Below are 19133 nucleotides of genomic sequence, written 5' to 3'. Positions count from 1 at the left end.
CGGGCCGGGCCGGGCCGGGCCGCTGGCGCTGCGGGGCTGATCAGCAGCTCCGGGTCTCCGCCGCCGGCCCGGCCTTGCCGGTTTTTCCTCGCCGAGGTGCGGCCTGCCGGGCTCTCTCACCTGCCTCCCGTTTCTCCCCAGGCATGGTCGCCGCGCTGTAGGAGGGCTGGGAGCCGCGGCGATGCCCGAGGAGGAGCCGCTGGAGGAAGGCGCTTGAGCTTGTCCGAGGAGACGTTCGGAGTGTGTGAAACGTGTACGTCACCCGAAACCTTGGTTTCGGTACTGCTGCTTTTATTACACCTCGAGGAATAAAGGGAGGCTTGTTGTTATAACCTCATCCTTAGTATCTTTCCTTTTGGGAAAAGTAGAGTCTCTTGTTACGACTTGCGTGTACACAGAAGTCAGTTTCTGCAGACTGCAGTTGGGTGGTTTTCCCTGTTTACTGTGTCTTTTGTGACTTCTCCCGTTGGTACTGGCATGCACGCTGCTGTCTCGGCTAGAATTGCCCTCTGGCAAAGCTAAACTTTGACCAGAATGTTCTCTTGTGTAAGAAGTGCAGGGTGAGGATTGGAACAAGGCATGTAACTTTTCACAACCAGGCTGTTCAGAACATAACTGTGGCTGTAAAAAGCCACGTACTAAAAATAAGTACTAGAATTAAACTATGTGTGCAGCTTCACGTTAGTGCTTATGTGTATTCATTGTGATACAGTACGTGGCTGTCACTAGACTTTTGTTTAATCTCCACTTATGCTCGTGGACGGAGTGGACTATGCTTGCATAATGGGTAGCGTATTTTGCTTATTGATTGCTAAGTATTGCCATATCTCATTTACTTCATAGTAGCTGTCTCTCGTTTTGAAGACACCGCCTCCTCTCTGCTTTCGGACCCTTGGACTTTTTGGCAGTAGTTACCACAGCAATATTTAAATGTTTTTCAAGCACAAACTTACTCCACTGTAACACACAGACATTAACAGATGGTTTGTTGTTTTTTTTTTTTTCTTTTCCCCTTCTTACTTTACAAATGGGGAAACTAGGATAAAAACAGGAGGAAAGCCAAAGTATGTCTTAAATTGAACACAAAAATCTGAAACGAGTTGTTTGACTTTGTAATCAGATTTTATAGTATTATCTAATACTCTGAAGGTAAAGCTTCAGTGGCAGCTGTACTATCTGGCTCCTCAGCAAATCAAGGTACAGTTTAACAGTGTGAATACATAGTTTGGTCAGTGTGTGAACTGCAGCCGAAGAATGTGGTCTCACTTCTTTGCCATCACTGGCCATGGGTTACTACTACTCTCTTTGTAGTGGATTTAGTGGTTGGATGGTTGCAGGGACAGTTTATCTAACAGTTTTATGGGGATGGCTTTCTGTCAGATGGAGGCTGTTCTAGTGAGTGTTTGCTCCGATATGAATGAAAGCTGTTTCTCTTTCTGCACTAATGTAAACCAGCTGTGGGTTAAGTATAATGTGAAACTACCTCGAGAAACCAAGTCTCAAATTGGTCATTCAGAAAATCAGGACTACACTTACAACTTCTGAAAAGTTTGGATTAAAAAAACGTCAGCCGTCTGTAGGGAGTACGTGGTAAAGAGTGAAGGGTGTATAAGTCTGTGAAGGAACTTTCCCATCTTACCAGAGTATTTTCTCCATTCACTTCTTGCCAAAGAGCTTCTGTGCTGAAAATGGGAAGTCTCCTACAAAGCCTTATTTAGACCTCAGGGGCTGGTCCACCATGTGTACTCAGTGAGGCAGGAATCTTGAAGGAAGAATACTATTGTATCCTACTGTAAAAGCTAAACTGAAGTTGCACAGGGAAACCTTGATTCTGGTATGTTCCAACTCCTCAGTCTTGATGAGTTTTGCTTTCATGGAGTTCCCTACCCTCCTCCCAAAAGCAATCTGAAAAGAAAACTGGAAGTGTAATGAGGTGTCATCTTCACATCCACCTGGGATTTTAGCAGTGTTGGGGTTACTTGATCCAGCAAGTCCTTTCTCCAGTTGCTCAGGTGGCAGGCTGTCATATGTTTCATCTGTTCCTGCAGTCTGTACTTCTTCAGCAGTTATTTTTGATAATGCCAGGCTAGATTCTTAATTACCTGGACTGTCTCAGGTGCAAATCCTCTTGTCCTTCTGTTGGCTTCCTATTTGATTCTGTCTAAGACTTCTCCCTGTAGAGTTTCTATCTCTTAATTTTTTGTTTGGACAGCCTCATTTATGTCCATTTTGGGAGACACACACCCTTTGTCACTTTCAATGGTTAGAAATAGATGAGCCTGCAAAACACTTTTTGTAAATCAGATTGACGCACAAGTATTTTTCTAAGGAAACTCTAGTGCAAAATCTATCCATCTCATGGAGACAGCACAAAATGCAGTAAGACTGATCCTCTTCTAAAACAGTCTGTCCCCAAAGTTTAGAAAGATCAAACATACCCAGAACATTACATTCCATTGTCCTAGAGGGTCTAGAACCAAGGTTGTGGTGCTGAGAACACACAGACAAGATTCCTTGTGTTCTATATGTGGTATTGAGTTCTGTAATCTGGTTTAATTTTTTATTAGCTATGGACTCAGGAGAGTTGGCTTGTTTGCATTGCATGTGTGGTGTTTGGTCAGCACTTAGACCTAAGAGAGGGGAAAATGGAACCTTTAGAGAGTTGACTTTTTGAAACAGGTCCCCTCTGAGTGTGGACAAAGGCTCACAGTTTGGTTTTACATGATGTTTTGTTGACCTGGCCAAAAAGTGAATTGTTTCTGAAAGACAATTCTGTGTTATAAAGTCCATTGTTACTGCTGCAGGGCACAGTGAGATGCAAGAAAGCAATGTTAGCAGGCTTCTTGAAATGAAGACAAAATGTCTCTTTTTCCTAGTCTCTTTCTCTCAGCTGAACTAGTTTGCTTGTGAACTTGTTTTGCTATAATAAACTTAATTTACTTAATTTGATTTGTTTGTATTAGGGTTTCTTAAACGCTTCGAGGTTCAAAACTGGGGGAGTCTTTACTTGTCAATACAAAATTAATTGCTCCACTAGGTTCACACACTATCCTTTCATGAGTTTGAGAAAATAAATTTGCCTTTAATCTGACAGGAGGCTTAGGTTTTGGGGCTTTTTTTGTTTTGTTTTGGTTTTGGGTTTGTTTTTTTTTTGTGTTGCCCCACCTCTCCAGCCCCCTGGGGACTCCTTGAAACAAAACTGTTTTTTCATCTTCCTGCTTTTAAACATGCCTTTCCAAGACTTTGTATCTGTGATATTAAAACTCCCATGACTCTTGGTTTTTTTGGGGGCATCCTTTGGTATAGTAGCTGCTATTTATATTATTTAAGGTATCAAGGCAGCAGGTATTCCTTTCATTCCAGTAGTTCTGAAAGGTATTGTTTAATCTTCTGCTTCCTCATTGAGCTTATGGTGGTTTTATTGTTTTTAAGGCATCCAGCGTATCTTATGGTTGAAAGAAATCTATATCTGTTTGCTTTTCTCTTTCGATGGTGGCTTCAGAGGTGCCATGAAGGCTAAATGAATTAACTGCCTGATGAGTCTATATGAAGCAGTTGTGTGGATCACCACACATTGCTTGTAGAGAGAGAATTAATTTTTCTTGAAAATGCTCTAGTCTTTTATAAAATTAGTGTTTGAATCATGGAAGTGTTCCTGTAAACTACTGTGTCCCCAGACATGCTCACAGTTCCTGGGTGCTTTAATAGATGAATGAAAGATTGTTTTGTATTCCTTCACTGAATAAGTGGAGCTGGTTGTAGTCAGAAGAGTCAAAAGATAACCAAACACCAAAGCTTTTACAGGAGAACAAGAAATAAAACACAGCCAAGCCATTCATTTCTCTTGCTACATCAAAGACCAACAATAGCAGGCAGTGCAGGTGCTGACAAGTACACACAATCGTGATTTTTAAACAGGAATGGAGTTACTTGATTTCCTTAGTTGCATCAAACTGGTAATGGTTGTCGCAGATCAAGATTTAACTTACTGTTCAAAGTCACTGGAAGTTACTGTGGTTATACATGAAATGAACATCCAGATCTGGGGTTAGTGTGTGATTATTTTTTTTTTTTCCTTTTAACTTTTGCATAGTCAGTATGATAATGACTCCACCCAAATATAGCTGTTGATTGAGAAGTAACAGAAAATATGCTGTGTGACTCTTCAAATCTATTAGGAAGACCCTCTCTGGTATTTGAAGGTAAAAATGTTACTGTCTTGCTACATGTGGGTGCTTGTGTGAAATGCCTTGTATGGCCACTGATGCAGTTTTAACAGTGATAAAAGTGCTGAGAATCCTCTGTTCAGCTTGATCAGCTCCTAGAGAGTCAGAAGCAGTAGATAAAAGATTCAAAACTTTTTTTTCTCAAAGAAAATTCTTTATATCTAAGTAATTAATTCCACATCACTTGGTAATTTTGCTCTTAAGTTTCATTATAGTTACTCTTATCTAGTGTTGGTATTGATTTTTAACATCGATTTCCCCAATGTCTACGCAAGCAGTGATCTACAGCCTGCATTTGTTCAGCTCAAGTATTAGCATTATGTGTTTGAATTCAGAAGATAATTGCATATCTTGCAAATTACCCAATGGCTGTTTCATCTTGAAACATTTAGAAATCCATTTTAGTTTCTCGTAATTGTAATGTTTTAGTCAGACAGCAATCTAAACTTAGGACAGCACTTTGGCAGTGATATGCTTGTTTTTCTAAAATGAGCACAGTTTCTGTGGTTAAATTTTCCTTTCATTTAAATATAGATTTTAATCAGTGTAGGCCAAACTTTTCCAACCATGTTTAAAATTAGCTCAAGCCATATTTTAAAAAGTATGTTCTCCTAATGTGATTTAACTTATGTAGAAAAATGTATGCAGAAATGAACCTTTTAAAGCTGATTAATGCTTTTGAAGTGTTTTTACAATTTATTTGCAAAAAAAACTTTTATAGACTGGCTCAAATATGACTTGATACTAGTAGTCTCTTTGTAATAAATACCACTGAAAGCACTTCATGCTGTGCTTCTGAAATTTGAAAGGTAGCTGTTCAGAAAGAAACTGTAAATTCCACTCATCAAGCAGCTCAGTTACAACATCAAAACAAAGTAAAATGCTTGCTGTTCTTCCAGACTTCCATGCAAGCGTTGTTCCGGAGATTACTGAAATTTTCATTGGTTGTCTTGTACTTCTTTAGGCAGGGCATAGTTACCATTTTCAGCTGGTAAGTTGAAGTTGTAAATAAATGTATAGCAAGTGTTAAGCTTTGAGTAGAGGATATTCAACATTGTGTTCTGAAATAGAAGTGGGAATGAGTCTGAACTGAATCTATCAGGTGGCTATTACAGCTCCCTGAATTAGTGCTAAACATTTGGTAGTTTCAGTCTCTACAAAAGTATTAAAAAAAACCCCACAAGCAAAAAGACCCCCAAAACTGTTACCAATCTTATATCCCTGTTTTTACCCAAATGCAGGAAAAGGTCTTTGTTACACCCAGAAAGTTTTCCAGTTGGCAGAGTGTTCAGAGATCAAGGGAGGCAATCTGTCAGCATACTTCTCTTCAGATGGACCATTTCTACTGATCACAGGTAGGGTGAGATGCTTTCACAGAGAAATGTGAGGACAAATGTCCCAAGAGGCAGGTGAGTTCTGTGGATTTCGGTTATATGGAATGCAGTGTGTTTTTATGTGAGATGTGCTGGTTAGCTTTGACAGAACTGTTTCTTTAGTGAAAACAATGGGGAAGAGAAATACTGCCCTGGTTTGGACATGGAACTGTGAGAAATCTGACATAATTTTCCAGATGCTTTATTATTCAGATGCTAGAAGGACTAGATCCTACTAGATTTTTGTACTTAATCTTTCTGTAATCATGCATCTGTTCAGCTGATCAGTTCCATTTACTATCAAGACGATGTTTGTTACTGTGATTTTAGTGATCTGTTAGAAGGTAAAGAATGTTGGTTTTGAAAAAGCTGATAATGCTATAGCAATAGTAAGTGATAGCAAATTTATCGATGACTGGTAAAGCTTGCCTTTTTCCCAATTGCTGCAGCTTTGCTATTACTTTTAAGAAACTTAAATGGAGCAAACACCTTTTGATTTCACTCAACAATATTTCTTACAAACAGGACTAACTCTTACCGAGGATTTGTGTGCTACAGTGGGAATTTCTCAAGCATTCAGCTTACTGAATAGCAGTTACACATTTTGTGCTCATTGAAAAACAACTTAACTCTTCTGGTAAGATAAAGCCAGGAGACAGTGGTGACCACACGCTGATCTGTGGAAGTTAACTTTTCAAAGTGAACCAAACTGCAAACTGGCTTCAAGCTTTCAGGCTGTGGTCAGAACTTGGAGTTTGTTTCTGTTCTGCTCTGTAAATTTTTTAAATTGTGTATCAGCTAGAGTTTGGGGCCATGTGCTCAAGGGAATTCATCACTAGGTCCTTTAATGAAGCCAAGGAAAACTACAAAAGATTTCTCAAAGAGAAAAACAAGTAGAAGAAATACTTACCTGTTAAGTCACTGTTGGGAGTCAGTCTTTTTTTAACTCTCCACTCATGGAAAACCTCTTTCTCATGAGTACAACGTTTCAGAAAGTGCGAGGTAATACGCTCATGCCAAGGTTATTGAGCCAATCTGTAGAGCCTGGTAAGGTAAGGCTAATAATTTCCTTTCAGCCTCCTGCTAGACAGTAGCTTTCTTCTGGTCTTCCCTCTTCAGTGTGAAACCACCACTAAATCTGTCAACTTAACTAGTGAATTCCCTTAAAAAGAAAACAGGTTTAGCAGTTTTGTTCAAGGTCTCTTGGCCAAGTCAGTAGATTTGTCCCTAGGACAAGTAAAAATGATGCACTGCCAGTGAACTAATTATGTGTAATTCATCATCAGATAGTGGAAACAGTTAATATTCTGGGAATTGGCATGCATTTCGCGTTTGGAAAGGGGGTGTTTGGTTTAATCTCTCTTAAATAATTGCAGACCCTCTAGAACAATGGAATGTAATGTTCTGGGTATGTTTGATCTTTCTAAACTTTGGGGACAGACTGTTTTAGAAGAGGATCAGTCTTACTGCATTTTGTGCTGTCTCCATGAGATGGATAGATTTTGCACTAGAGTTTCCTTAGAAAAATACTTGTGCGTCAATCTGATTTACAAAAAGTGTTTTGCAGGCTCATCTATTTCTAACCATTGAAAGTGACAAAGGGTGTGTGTCTCCCAAAATCATGGCTTTGCTCAGGGAAGTGTGTTCTTTTATTAGGAACATCAGTTTTAAATTTTCACTTGAATACCAAGTTTTAAATAAAATCCGAACAGTTAACCACTCTTTCCAGTGCTTGCATGGGTCTACTATTCATTACAAAATGGATACTTAATTATTTTGTCATAAATGATTGTATCTTTAGATCCCAATGTCCAAAATTCTATGAAGAAAGTTTTTAACTTATGTTGTAATAAAGGTAAGCATTGTACTTATTGTATCTCAGTCCCACTCTAAAGAAAGAATCTTGGTCTCTCCTAAATATTGAGAAGCATTTAGTTTTGTACCTCTGTTGGATACAGGGTTAGATGCTGAACAGTGTCAGCTCCACTAAGCAATAAAAAAATCCCACCTTAAGACAATGCTTTAACTGAATAACACATCTCATTTAGATTTTGACAGCAAGTAAGAGCTGTGTGTTTATCTTGTCTGCCACCTTAATATTTTTTTGAATGACAAATGCCTGCGAAGATGTCAAGGGTTAAACAGCTGTGGTTTTTTGTGTGTTCTCATTACAGTAGGTCACTGAAGGACCTTGAGAGATGACTGATCTGTAGAATTGAGGCAAAGGCTCTGTAGTTATGGTAGAATGGAAATGAAATATAGGCAGAAGCAAATATGACTTGAGTGGTCGCAACAGGGATATTGCCAGAATGATTGTTGATAACGCAGGAATATGGATTATCTTCTGTCTAAAGGGAAAATAGCTAAGATTATGGTTTTTTTTGTTAAAGTGCAGTAGGCTAGTCTATTGAAGAACAATATGATGTGACATGCAGCACCCTTGTGCAGTAGAATATCTTTGAAAATATACTAATAGCAGTTATCTTTAATTAAAGAAAATATGAAAAGTTTAGAGGATTTAGTAAGCTTTGATTGTTTGTCACATGTTAGTAAGATTTTCTTATCGTCTGCCTTTTCTCTGTGCCTTTGCAGATTCGCAGACCATCACCCTTCTGCCACAGCACTATGCCCCTGAAGTAGCTGTAGCAAATACTCACTTCCCTTTTTTTAAGGGAAGCTTTACGTTATTCCCATGTTGCCTGTGGCCCTCAGATTCTTGTTCATTTTACATGTAGACAGTGGCAAATAGAGGTGGTGAATATGGCTGTTTTTTCTTTTTTAACTTTATGTAAGGCATCCATAAAAATCTGTTAAGCAAACTAGCATTGCAGATATTGTCCATAGCTTTGTTGTCATGAGTGCTGGGCATGCAGACTTAAGCTTGCTTTCAGAACAAAAGGTATCACTGTTGTGAGCAGAATGCTAAAATGAGTTTGCATGTTAGAAAGAAGGAAAGATTATATTTCTTGTCTCCATCATCTCTCACTGTGTCTTGAAATACAGAATTAGCTGAAAAAGCCATATTTAGAACAGGCTTTTGCTGAAGTTTAGAAACATGTCATTTATTCATAAATGTAAAATAAGCAAACCATAGAATTTAGGGAAACTGGTAGCTTTGGATTTCAGTGCAAGATATTGTCTGTGTACAGTATTAACCCAGATGATAATGTTTACCAGAAGTATCACAAAATTACACATTAGCTAGAAGATACCCCAAAAATGGAAAATAGTAGTTGCAAAATATTGTTGTACACAGAGTTCCACAGGCTGCAGAATATTTTAGAATGAAAATTTTCAGCCGTACTGAAAATGATCTGATCTGGCAGAAGAGTAATATTTTAATGAATGCCTACAGCATGACAAGAGGGAAGAGAAATTATCAGCAGGTACTTCTTCATTACTTAAAGTGATGAAACTACAACCGCTACTGCTGTAGCTCTCCAGCCGTTTAGCTAAGAGTTTACAACCTTTATAGGGGACTGGATATTACAGACTGTAGAGCAAATGCCTTTGTTTGGCCTTAATGTCCTGTAAAGATGCCATTTCCCAGGATTTTTGCATGTGGGACCTTAGTTCTTCTCCATGCAACTGGTGCAAGTCTCCCAGCTCTTAAGAACTTGGGATTTGGTGTCAGTATGGAGGAGTGGCCTACCCTTAGGAGTTGCATCATCTTCTGTGAGACCTCAATGTCTGTCCTTCTCTTGAGAGAGGTTGTGGTGTGCTTTTCTGCCAGTCTCAATGACTTGAAGGGTTTTAATGTTTAGAGTAAAGTTATTAAGAACTTTCATGTCTGGTTTGGGAGTTATTTGATATAGAACCATCAGTCTCTTGTTCTTAGCTAGGTGACTGTTTTCTCCTTAACATCTCTCTCCTAAGATGAACCTTACTAAGTGCTGTCAGACTTCCACCAGGCATGTACTGAGGAGCTAGAACATAAAAGTGAAGTGCATGTTGGAATAAGTTCTGGAGAGAAGCAAAGTTGTATTTTTCCTTTTTCCAAATGTTAAGCTTCAGCCATGTTAATAATATTTCTACAAAAACATTATTGGGCTAATTTAAGGCAAAATTCTAGAACTGTTATATCCCACATGGCATGAAACATTCCTGCCTTTTTTTTTTTTTCCTGGTGTATTAACTTCTCACACTGAAAGGAAATGAATTTTAGAAAGAATGTTATACATAAACCATTTGAGACATTCTCTGTTAAGGAAATACCAGCTGTCAAGAAAGATGCAGCCAATGTTGAATTATATTAAAATCATTGTAAAAGAAATATTTGTCAAGGAAAAGTGGATTAATTAAAACATTTTAACTATTTTTGCTCTGGAAGAAGGTTAGGGAAGTTCTATATAAGCCTTTTCTAAATGCAGCCATTATTAAAAGCCACAAATTTATTTCTTCAGATGGAGGTTGACTTAGGTAAGTTGTTCCTTAATGTGGAATAAAGAAATTTTCTGACTACCATGTAACTAGCAGGGGAAAAAAAACAGAAAAGACTTGGAGTCATTATACTTTATTACCCTCAAATTCTATAAATTTGCTTTCATTGATTCTTCTTGATGGACAGAATTTATATCAAAAAGAAAATAGGTTATGTTTTAGGATTTTCATATTAACATTTTTATTTGAAAATTGGTTCTTTTATAGTGTTAGGAGGCATTATTTTGCTTCTGTAGAGGAAAATGGTGAAGTGCACATGAAAAGGTACCTGGACCAGGCATGTGAAACATTAAATGTGACAGGATTTACTCTTTATTTAATCCAGTCTAGCCTGCTGGCTTTAAGGAGTTGTACACTGAATATGCAGATTTACTGTAATTGTTTGAAACATAAGGTTTTGGGTTAATTACCACTTTGCTCTTTTTCCCATTAATCTGTTGATGCTATCAGATCTACCCTGAAATTTAGCAGATACAGAAACAGTTATGTCTGTTACCTTTCTAGATAATGCTCCAGTTTTTCTATTTTTTTATTTAGGTAAAGAGGTTGAAAGGGATGCTTAGATGGTATGTGACCTACTTAAATGTTGAGGTTTTGATTTTTAGAAAAGCATGAATACTGTATGTGGGAATGTTAGGTCTTCCTTTGTTTCAGATACTGTACCTTTTCATTATAATTATTTTCTGGAAATTCATGAAGATCAGAGTGTTTTCTTTTGTTCCTTGAAAATATTAAAATTACATTTCTCAAGTTACATGATTGTTTTGGAGACGAGCAGCTGTTGTTACCCAAAATTCTCTTCACACTAGGCTCATGATCTTAGTCTTTGTTAAAATACCAACAGAAACATAAGTACCAAATGATATATGGGCTAAATTTTTTCATGTCACCCACATCTCCACATTTGAATTGGCAGTCTGTAATTCCATTAACACATTACCTTTTTTCCCCTTAAAAAACTTATTGTTCAGGATAGCCTGTATTTTAGGAATGCCTTAAAGATTTAAGGAATGCGGTCTGTAGAACCCATTTTACTTGTTGCACATACGTGATGTTATATACTGAACTGAATAAAGGATTGAAGATGATGATCATCTGAATGTTTCTTTAGTTAAATGCCTCTCTGAAGAATTGGATTTTGCTTTTTACTTGAGAAGTGAGACATGTAACATTGTTATTAACAATAACTAATTGTGATCCTTGTATTGAACAGTAAGGTTTCAAGTTGGACACCTATAAAATAAAGAATGTAAAGCTTTTACAGCTGCAACTGAAGCTAATAGCAACTGTGAATTGTGCTTAGTGACAAATATTCTGAAAAAAAATTAGTCTGGAAACATTCCAATCAGGCAGACACATTTTGTATACTTTGTGCTGTGGATCTTGAATTGCAAAAACATAAATATGGTCCGTTGTGAAAATAAATTACTGGCATATAAAACTTTCAGATAGTAGTATAATGAGCATAATATGGAGGAAAAAGAAAAGAAAAAAGGGGTGTGTGTGTTGTCCTAGGATTTTAATAGCTTAGGCTACTTTTAGCACTGTACTCTGAGAAAGGGGAAAAAAAAATACAAAGTAATTTCTCCCTGTTAACCCTGCTGTCAAAGCATGTGCATTGTATGAGGCAAGGTTCCTGTTTGAAACAAACAAATAAACCAGCCAGGAAAGAACAGCCTTAATTCTGGTGGTTTATAATTTCTGTATGTTTGATTGTGCAGCTTCAGTATCCCAAATGTTTTTTGAGTGTAATACGAAGGTAACAATTCACAAACAGTGTGCTGGTGGTGCTGAATGCCCCATATCTTTTACCTGTGAATGTAGCAAACTAATTATGCTGCAGATGACCCTTTACTACAGGTGATATTCTCCCTCATGTAAATTCTATGGTGCTGTATCTGACCTAAATGCTTTTCAGGCTGAAACTAGCTATTTTCTGTTAGACTTCCACAGAATCACTTTATGTGTAGTCTGAGACTGTGCTTTACTGGCAGTCTGCTTTATCATATGCAAAATCATAGATATCTGAGATCAATGCTGACTCCAAAGAGAAGTAACTAGACTGAGTTCCTGCATATAGTATCAAGACCACTAATCATGGCAGCTAGAAAAAAAAAAATCTGTCAGTATTCCAAGGTACTTCTACAAAGCAATTAACAATTGTAAATGATTCTGCAGTTTGACTGAATTATGCAGATCCTACTTTATGCCTTTCACTTAAATTGTGCTTTTGTCTAGAGTGAAATAGTTCTTTGTGTATTTATGTATGCATGATTGGGCATATAGTTATTGTTCCAAGGACAAGTAAGAGGAAAATAGCCTCTTCTAATCTGTCAATTCACATTTTGAAGTTTTCTTTATAGTAAGTAACTCTTGTGGAAATTGTATTAGCCATCTAGGACCACTTTGTTTCAATTTCCATCTGATGCCTTTGCAATCAAGATGAAGGATGTTGATCAGGATGCTTTTCTTCTGAGAAATTAATACTGAACCACTATGCATTGATTGACTTTTGCTGTCTAATTGATGATAGGCAGGTTTGCCCAATCTTTGTTGGCTTTCACAGTGAAGTGAAGCCTAAAAATGTGCTTGAAGTTATTTGATCTAGATATATCTTAGTCTTTTATGATATTTACAATGAGACAAAGCTTATTTGATGAACTGGTAGACATCTTTATAGGTGGATAACTGGGAGAGATGCATTTTGAATGAGGTGTGAAGCTTGGAGTTTTAGTTTTATCCTAGTTTACTTTATTTGATGGTCAGTTAAATATTTTCTTCAGCTGTTGATCGAGGACACAGTAATCATCTTTACGGATGTATCTGATTACAAATTACAATTAATGTCCTGAATTCCCTGCCAGTGAGAAATAATACCCCTCTATGCACTTTTAAAGTAAGAACTTTTTTGGGGAAAAAAATGTTATTGCTACAAAGTATATTTCTGTTATCTGTCCTGCATAATAGAAAGAGACTAAATGATATAAAAAAATGTATAACAACTTTACCAAAATTGCAAGTTGTACATGTTCTTTAATAGGGCATCTTGCAGCTGAGTTGAGCTGGTTCTTAATGTATAGAAAAAACCTACTTCCAGTTTAAAAGGGTCAGTTATGATATATCTTGATGTAATTTTCCATCTATATGCTTGATATCTTCATCTGACAGTATAGAAGCTAGAGATGGAAAGTTATAAAGAGGAATTATTTGACTACATTAAGTGTTATAGGACAATTGAAAAATGAGTCCCATTAGCCATGTTGTCTTGAACTGCAGCCAGCCATTTTGAAATATTTTAAATCCCTAGCATTCCTGAACAACTGGAGGAGAATCCTTTCCTGATATTCCTTCTAAAAGGGATTATTTTTTTTTTGGTTGTAGTTTGGTCTAAGAATTTCAGTGAAATATCAGGAAATTATTACATTTTTCCTTAGTGACTAATGCAGTCAAACCTGATTTGAAGCTTGGAATCCGTTACCAGTAAAAAAGGCTTATGATTAGGCTGTTAGAGGCTTTAGATCAGTTTAAATTCCTTATTTCCCGTAAAATACCTAAAATCCCACCAGTATAAGTCATAAGCTATTTATCTGTACACCTTAATTGTATGTGTTGCATAGAGAATCCTGTAAGAGCAATCTTGTGCAAAGCTATTTTTGCAAGTTTTATTTTGTTCTGTTCATTACACTTGTCTTGATGCTTTTCCATTTCCAAACCCCTTCAAAGTTTCCAGTTTTATCAACATTTTGAGATGCAGAAAGTGATTGATCTGAGTGTCTTTGTGCTGTATGGTTTGAAGATAAGATGCATCTGTAGCAGTTGCCCAACTGAAGCCTGAAGCAATGCCAGGACATTTATGCTGAGTTTACTAGAATGGCTTTCTCTACTTTATTTTGTGCTCTGTCACCATTAATCTCTTTCTTCTTTGCCACGATGCTAGTTATTAAAAATTCTGATGTCCTCTAAGAAATGCTTGTCAAGTAACTTCTCATTCCGTTTGTCTATTATATCCCTTTTGCATACTGCAGATTACTGTAAATTGGTCTGGAAAGCACTATGAAAAAGTAATGGCTTAATATAAATAAGTGAAAAGGATCTTTCAGTTGTTGCTCATGTCCTCTAGTCTACCTAGACATTTGGTATTGGGTCCTCTTACCAAAATATGGACAGAGAGAGAAATGTTGGAAGATCAGTAAACCTTTTTGTTATGGAATATATTTACCTTTTCCTAAAGTAATGTGAACTATTTTTTTAGGCCATACTATGACACAGAACTACAGAGACTTTATACACATTATAAAAAGCTTTAAAATTGGAAACAGTTTGACCTGTTTCCCTCCTCTCATTGTTGGCAATGACTGGTATGAAAATGTCATCTTTATTTTCTTGATCTTCATGTTTTGTCTTTTAATCTCTTGTTAGTTTTTTCTCTCAGACTTGCAGTATTGCAAAACAACATTATAAGCTTAATTATTTGCGTCATGAAGTTTAAACTGTTTGAAATGAAGCTGAGGACTGGTGAATTTTTAAGTGACTTTATGGTCTCTTAATTTTGCAGCTAGCAGGGAGATATTTTCAGAAGCATTGGCACAATTAGGTTTTCTAAAAGTTGACCTTAATTATTCTGGTTTGAGTTAGGACCAGGACCAGAGGAATTACTCTAGTGGTTAAAGATGGAAACCCCTTTATGCTGAATTCATGCTCTCTTTCTCCCTGTTGTAGAAACCCTGTGCAGCACCTAAAGGGACACTCAGGGACTTAACTTCCCAGCTAATAAGGACACTCTGGATGCTTCCAGAAATTTTTAGGGTCGAGACCCAGCACAAACACATACTATACATACTGGAGAGAGTTCATGGAAGGGCCACAAGGATGATGAAGGGACTTGAGCATCTGACATATGAGGAAAGGCTGAAAGAGCTGGGACTCTGCCTGGAGAAGAGAAGACTCGTGGAGGGGGATCTTATCAATGTATATAAATACCTGGAAGGAAGGTGCAAAGAGGATGGAGCCAGCCTCTTCTCAGTGGTGCCAGTGACAGGACCAGAGGCAATGGGCATAAACTGAAACACATCAGGGAACACTTTTTTAGTGGGAGGGTCAGTGAGCCCTGGCACAGGTTGCCCAAGTAGGTTATGGAGTCTCCCTCAGAGATATTCATAAGCTGACTAGACACAGTCCTGGGGAACTGGCTGTAGGTGGTCCTGCTTGAGCAGGAGGGCTGGACCAAATGACCTCCAGAGGTCCTTTCCAATCTCAGCTATTCTGTGTGATTCTGTTGTGCAAATGTCATACAATCTTTATTGGTTTGAGATCACCCATAGGTGATTTGCAGGGGAAGGTGATTCTCCTTAAAATAAAACATACCTTATTCCATTAAAGCTCTCATCAGCTTCAGATGAGCTAACTACTTAGCTTAAAGTAAGCTGCAGAATAAGGGATGTTATTTTGGAAACAAGGTTCCTTTCCTCTTAAGTCTTAGGAAGTGTGTGAATTGAGAACTGAAGTGGTAGTTTTAGTTCCTGTTAGAGCAATTTAAATGTACGTTGTAACAAAGCCACAGTAGGAAAATAATTTTCCTTCCTGAGGGAGGAAGGACAGAAGCACTTGCTGTGTACTGTTTTGCTATAGGTTGTTTCTCCTCTTGTGTAATGGTCTTGTGCTATAAGAAGAGAGAGAAGCACTTTAAATGCAGGAAAATGTGGTCGTTAAGCCACAAAAAAAGAAGAGGTTTCAAGAGCATGCATAGTATCAAAAACAGTTTCTCTCATTCTTGATTTTGCTTTCATTTTGAGAGTGACATTTTAAAGAAAATGATAAAGAAGTCACTTTAGTTGACGGAAATCTGCTTGTCATTTTTGTTATGAAAATGCTCACAATTTGGAATGCTTGTTTAGAGCCACTCCAAACTTGTGAAAAATAAATTCAGTGACTTCAAAATGTGCCTGTACATTTTAATTGGCCTTCTTGACACACACTTTGTTGTTAAATGAAACATTTTTATTGGCACAAAAATATTTGCTCCACCTATTTTCATTTGCTAGTGGTGGGAATGGTAACATTAAAGGCTGTTTAAAATATATGAAGTGAGTTCTGGGGTCGTTCCCCACCTGTTGTTTATTTTGGTTTATGCAAGAACAGTGAAAAGTAATCATGTTGGTGAAGCTCTGTCATCTAAGTAGTGGTTTTGGAGGCTGACATCACTGTATCTTGCAAGGTGTAGATTTAGACAATTTACACATCAACTGGTTTAGTAGGCTTCTTCAAGCAAAACTTGGGCCTTCTGGGATAATGAACAGTGAATGTTGGCAAGAAAGGTCACTTCTTAGCTTTAAAGTAACCTAGAGGTCATTGTACAGAATTATGGAACAAAAGACTGTAAATTCAAAATACTTGATTAACTTCTCCTTTTCAAAGTGTCTTGACCTTTATTGAGTTCCCCTAGCTGACATTTTTAGACTTTTAGGACTATTTCCTTTCATTATAAAGGGGTTTTTTTTTGTGTATTTGCTCCCACATATCTCATTGTCATCTTCTCTGCCATTTGATTTTCTTCAGCTACAACAGCATCCACATTTCATATCAGCATGGTTGCTGTAGTAGTGTAGTGATGTAGTCCTTTTATATATAAAATTCTAGAAATGCATTTCTGTAAGTAGATGTTATCTTGGTAAGCAAAAGGAAAGTAGGGCAAACATGAGTAAAAAAGAAAAAATAGCAAAGCTGATAAGCACCTACAAAAACATTTGAAAGACAGCATAATATATTCAAATTAGGAGTAAATCACATAGGATTCACATCACATTTTTCTATTTTTAGTTTTGAAATTATTAGCTGCATTTTCTATTTAAAGGTAATGACATACTTAGTCAGACTTAATGCAAGTGAATCATAGTATTGCATTGTTATTGTATAAAATAGTGATTGCTGGTTGTGTTTCTTATACTCTACATATTTTGGAGGGAAAAAACCAACTTATCTGTGCTCTGGAAGTTGCTCAGACATTTCATAGTCTGGGGTGATGATGAATAAATTATACTATAAATAATCCAGGCAACAGGAATACATATTTTTGTTTTGTTAGACTAGACTTCTCCAGTTGGCATCTTTCTTTCCTTTTCTTTACACCCCTTGTGGTGTAAGCAACGTACGGGCTGTATAAGATTATAAATAATTTTTTTACAAGGAGGCATTGCAGACTTGATCTTCTTACATGATTGTTCATACTGGTTCTACTGTCTAAGCTGGTAGCTCCCAGCTGTTCTTTAAAGGTCATGCCAGCAGTGCCTATTAATATGGCTTTGTCCTTCCTTTCTCCAGTTCCTATCCTGCTGTTGCTGCAGCAGAACAGGAACTTCCTCCAGCTGATTAAATCTTAGTAGCTGGCACCTTGGACGGCTGGCTAGCTCAAGATCTTCCTGGCTTGGAGAGATAGCTTCTCAAGAGCATCCCTTGCTCTATAATAACTGTCTTAACAAATCCCAGACTTAAGATCTAATTTTGTCTTTACTACTTTCTTCCTTTTTAATACTGTGTTCCTTGAAGCCTTTAAGTTGTTCTACACAATTGGAGGTGCTGTTCACAGCTAACAATGCTTTCTGGTAAGATATTCTGTAAAATGGGAGCTTTTCCTTAGATACAGAGTTTAGACTTCTTTAATTTAATTTAAGGATTCCAGGAGGGGGTGGAGGGTGGTGATGAAAATCACTGGCCGCTTCGCTGTTAAGGTTACAGGCTTTTAATTGCTTGACTCCCAACTGACTACCTGCTAACTGATAGTTAGTGAAACTGAAGGTGGGATTTGTACCTTTGTTGCTCTAATGGGCAAGTTGTCTGGCTGCTGTCCTTTTCCTTTATGGATTTGGATTCTCAGCAACAGTGAAGAAGGCTTTAAAGACTGCTGATAGAACAAAAGGATTAGGTCTGTTTATATAGAAGACAAGATCAGCCTGCTAATGAATGATGTTGAGAAGGATATAAGCCCATGTATTTTATGGCTTAAGATAAACGTTAACAGAAACTAAGAATAAACTTGGCATCACTGCCTACTGCGGGCTTTCTTCCTGTACCTTCTTATGAAGTATATGGTTCAAGACACTGTCAGACAGGGTGACTGGGTGGACTACTGCTGATTCAGCTTGGCAATTTCTGTGTTTTTTCTACTGGTCATTTCTTTCTTCAACAGCATACAAGGTAACAAAGTCTCTTAGGTCAAGACACTGTAAATATTCATTCTGCATAAATGTTCTGTTAAACACAAGTCAGATCTGAGTTTATAGAATCCTTTCTTTCTTCAGCCTGGGCAATTTTCCAATTTTCTGAAGGCAAGCAGCCCAGCAAACACTCCTTCAGACAATTCCTCATCTTTCTCTTTTTTTCCAGAATGAAAATCCAAAAATATCAGCAATGGGGTCCAAAATAACAAAGGAAAAGTGGGTGTTGCCACTTCTTGCCAGATTTTTTGTAAATGTTCTTCTCCTTCCCTCTCCCAGAATAATAACAAAACTTCCCAAAGAATCCACAAAATAAACCAGCCTTTTTCAGCCTCTGATCTAATTCAGAGTAGATGCCATAATGAAAATGCTAGAGGACAAGTACTGTAAAGGGTAACTTTTAATCTGACTCTTAAGGGTTTATTCCTCATCTGTTAAGGTTGTGAGAAATTCTATTGCAACTGCTATGTCCTTGATGATGCTCAGCTGTTATTCTTGTTTCTGGAGTATTGATTGGGTTGATGCTAGTTGCTCTTCTTTTACTTGATAGTAAGGAATCTTAACTGGGGCATGAGTGGATAGACTCTGTAGTTTAGGACAGACTGGAGTGAAATACTGTTACAAAGAACTGGAAAACCAGGGGATACAAGCTCCAGAGAGAGTGATCCTAGGCTAGAGGTTCTCTGATTCATGTGTGCTTGTTCCTCCTCCAGCTTCAGGGACATGATTAGAAGTAGTAAGTAGGGTGAGGGGGTAAGGTAGGCAGTGAGATGGAGTTAAGCAGACCGGAGGTGGGATTAGAAACCAAGGCTGTGCTGGCAGAATGAGGTAATACAACTGAAGGGCCAAAGACCACTGTGGAGAAGCAGGATTAACAACTAAGA

General features: G+C 37.5%; 1 protein-coding gene across 2 annotated transcripts in view; it reads left to right on the top strand.

Moving 5' to 3' along the window:
- The first annotated feature begins 126 nt into the window (after positions 1-126).
- LCLAT1 (lysocardiolipin acyltransferase 1) overlaps positions 127-19133 on the top strand; it is a 118605-nt gene continuing 99598 nt past the window's right edge. Inside the window, exon 1 of one of the 2 annotated variants that reach the window (XM_010577751.1) lies at positions 127-253. The gene's annotated coding sequence lies outside the window, so the exon portion shown is untranslated. Of the gene's footprint in view, positions 254-5473; positions 5582-19133 lie in introns of those variants that run through there. The other variant, XM_010577752.1, reaches the window with a different exon arrangement.

The sequence above is a fragment of the Haliaeetus leucocephalus genome, unplaced genomic scaffold (assembly GCF_000737465.1).
Source record: "Haliaeetus leucocephalus isolate CR32 unplaced genomic scaffold, Haliaeetus_leucocephalus-4.0 Scaffold577, whole genome shotgun sequence".
NCBI classification, from domain to species: domain Eukaryota; kingdom Metazoa; phylum Chordata; class Aves; order Accipitriformes; family Accipitridae; genus Haliaeetus; species Haliaeetus leucocephalus.
This window is presented reverse-complemented; position numbering and strand designations above follow the sequence as displayed.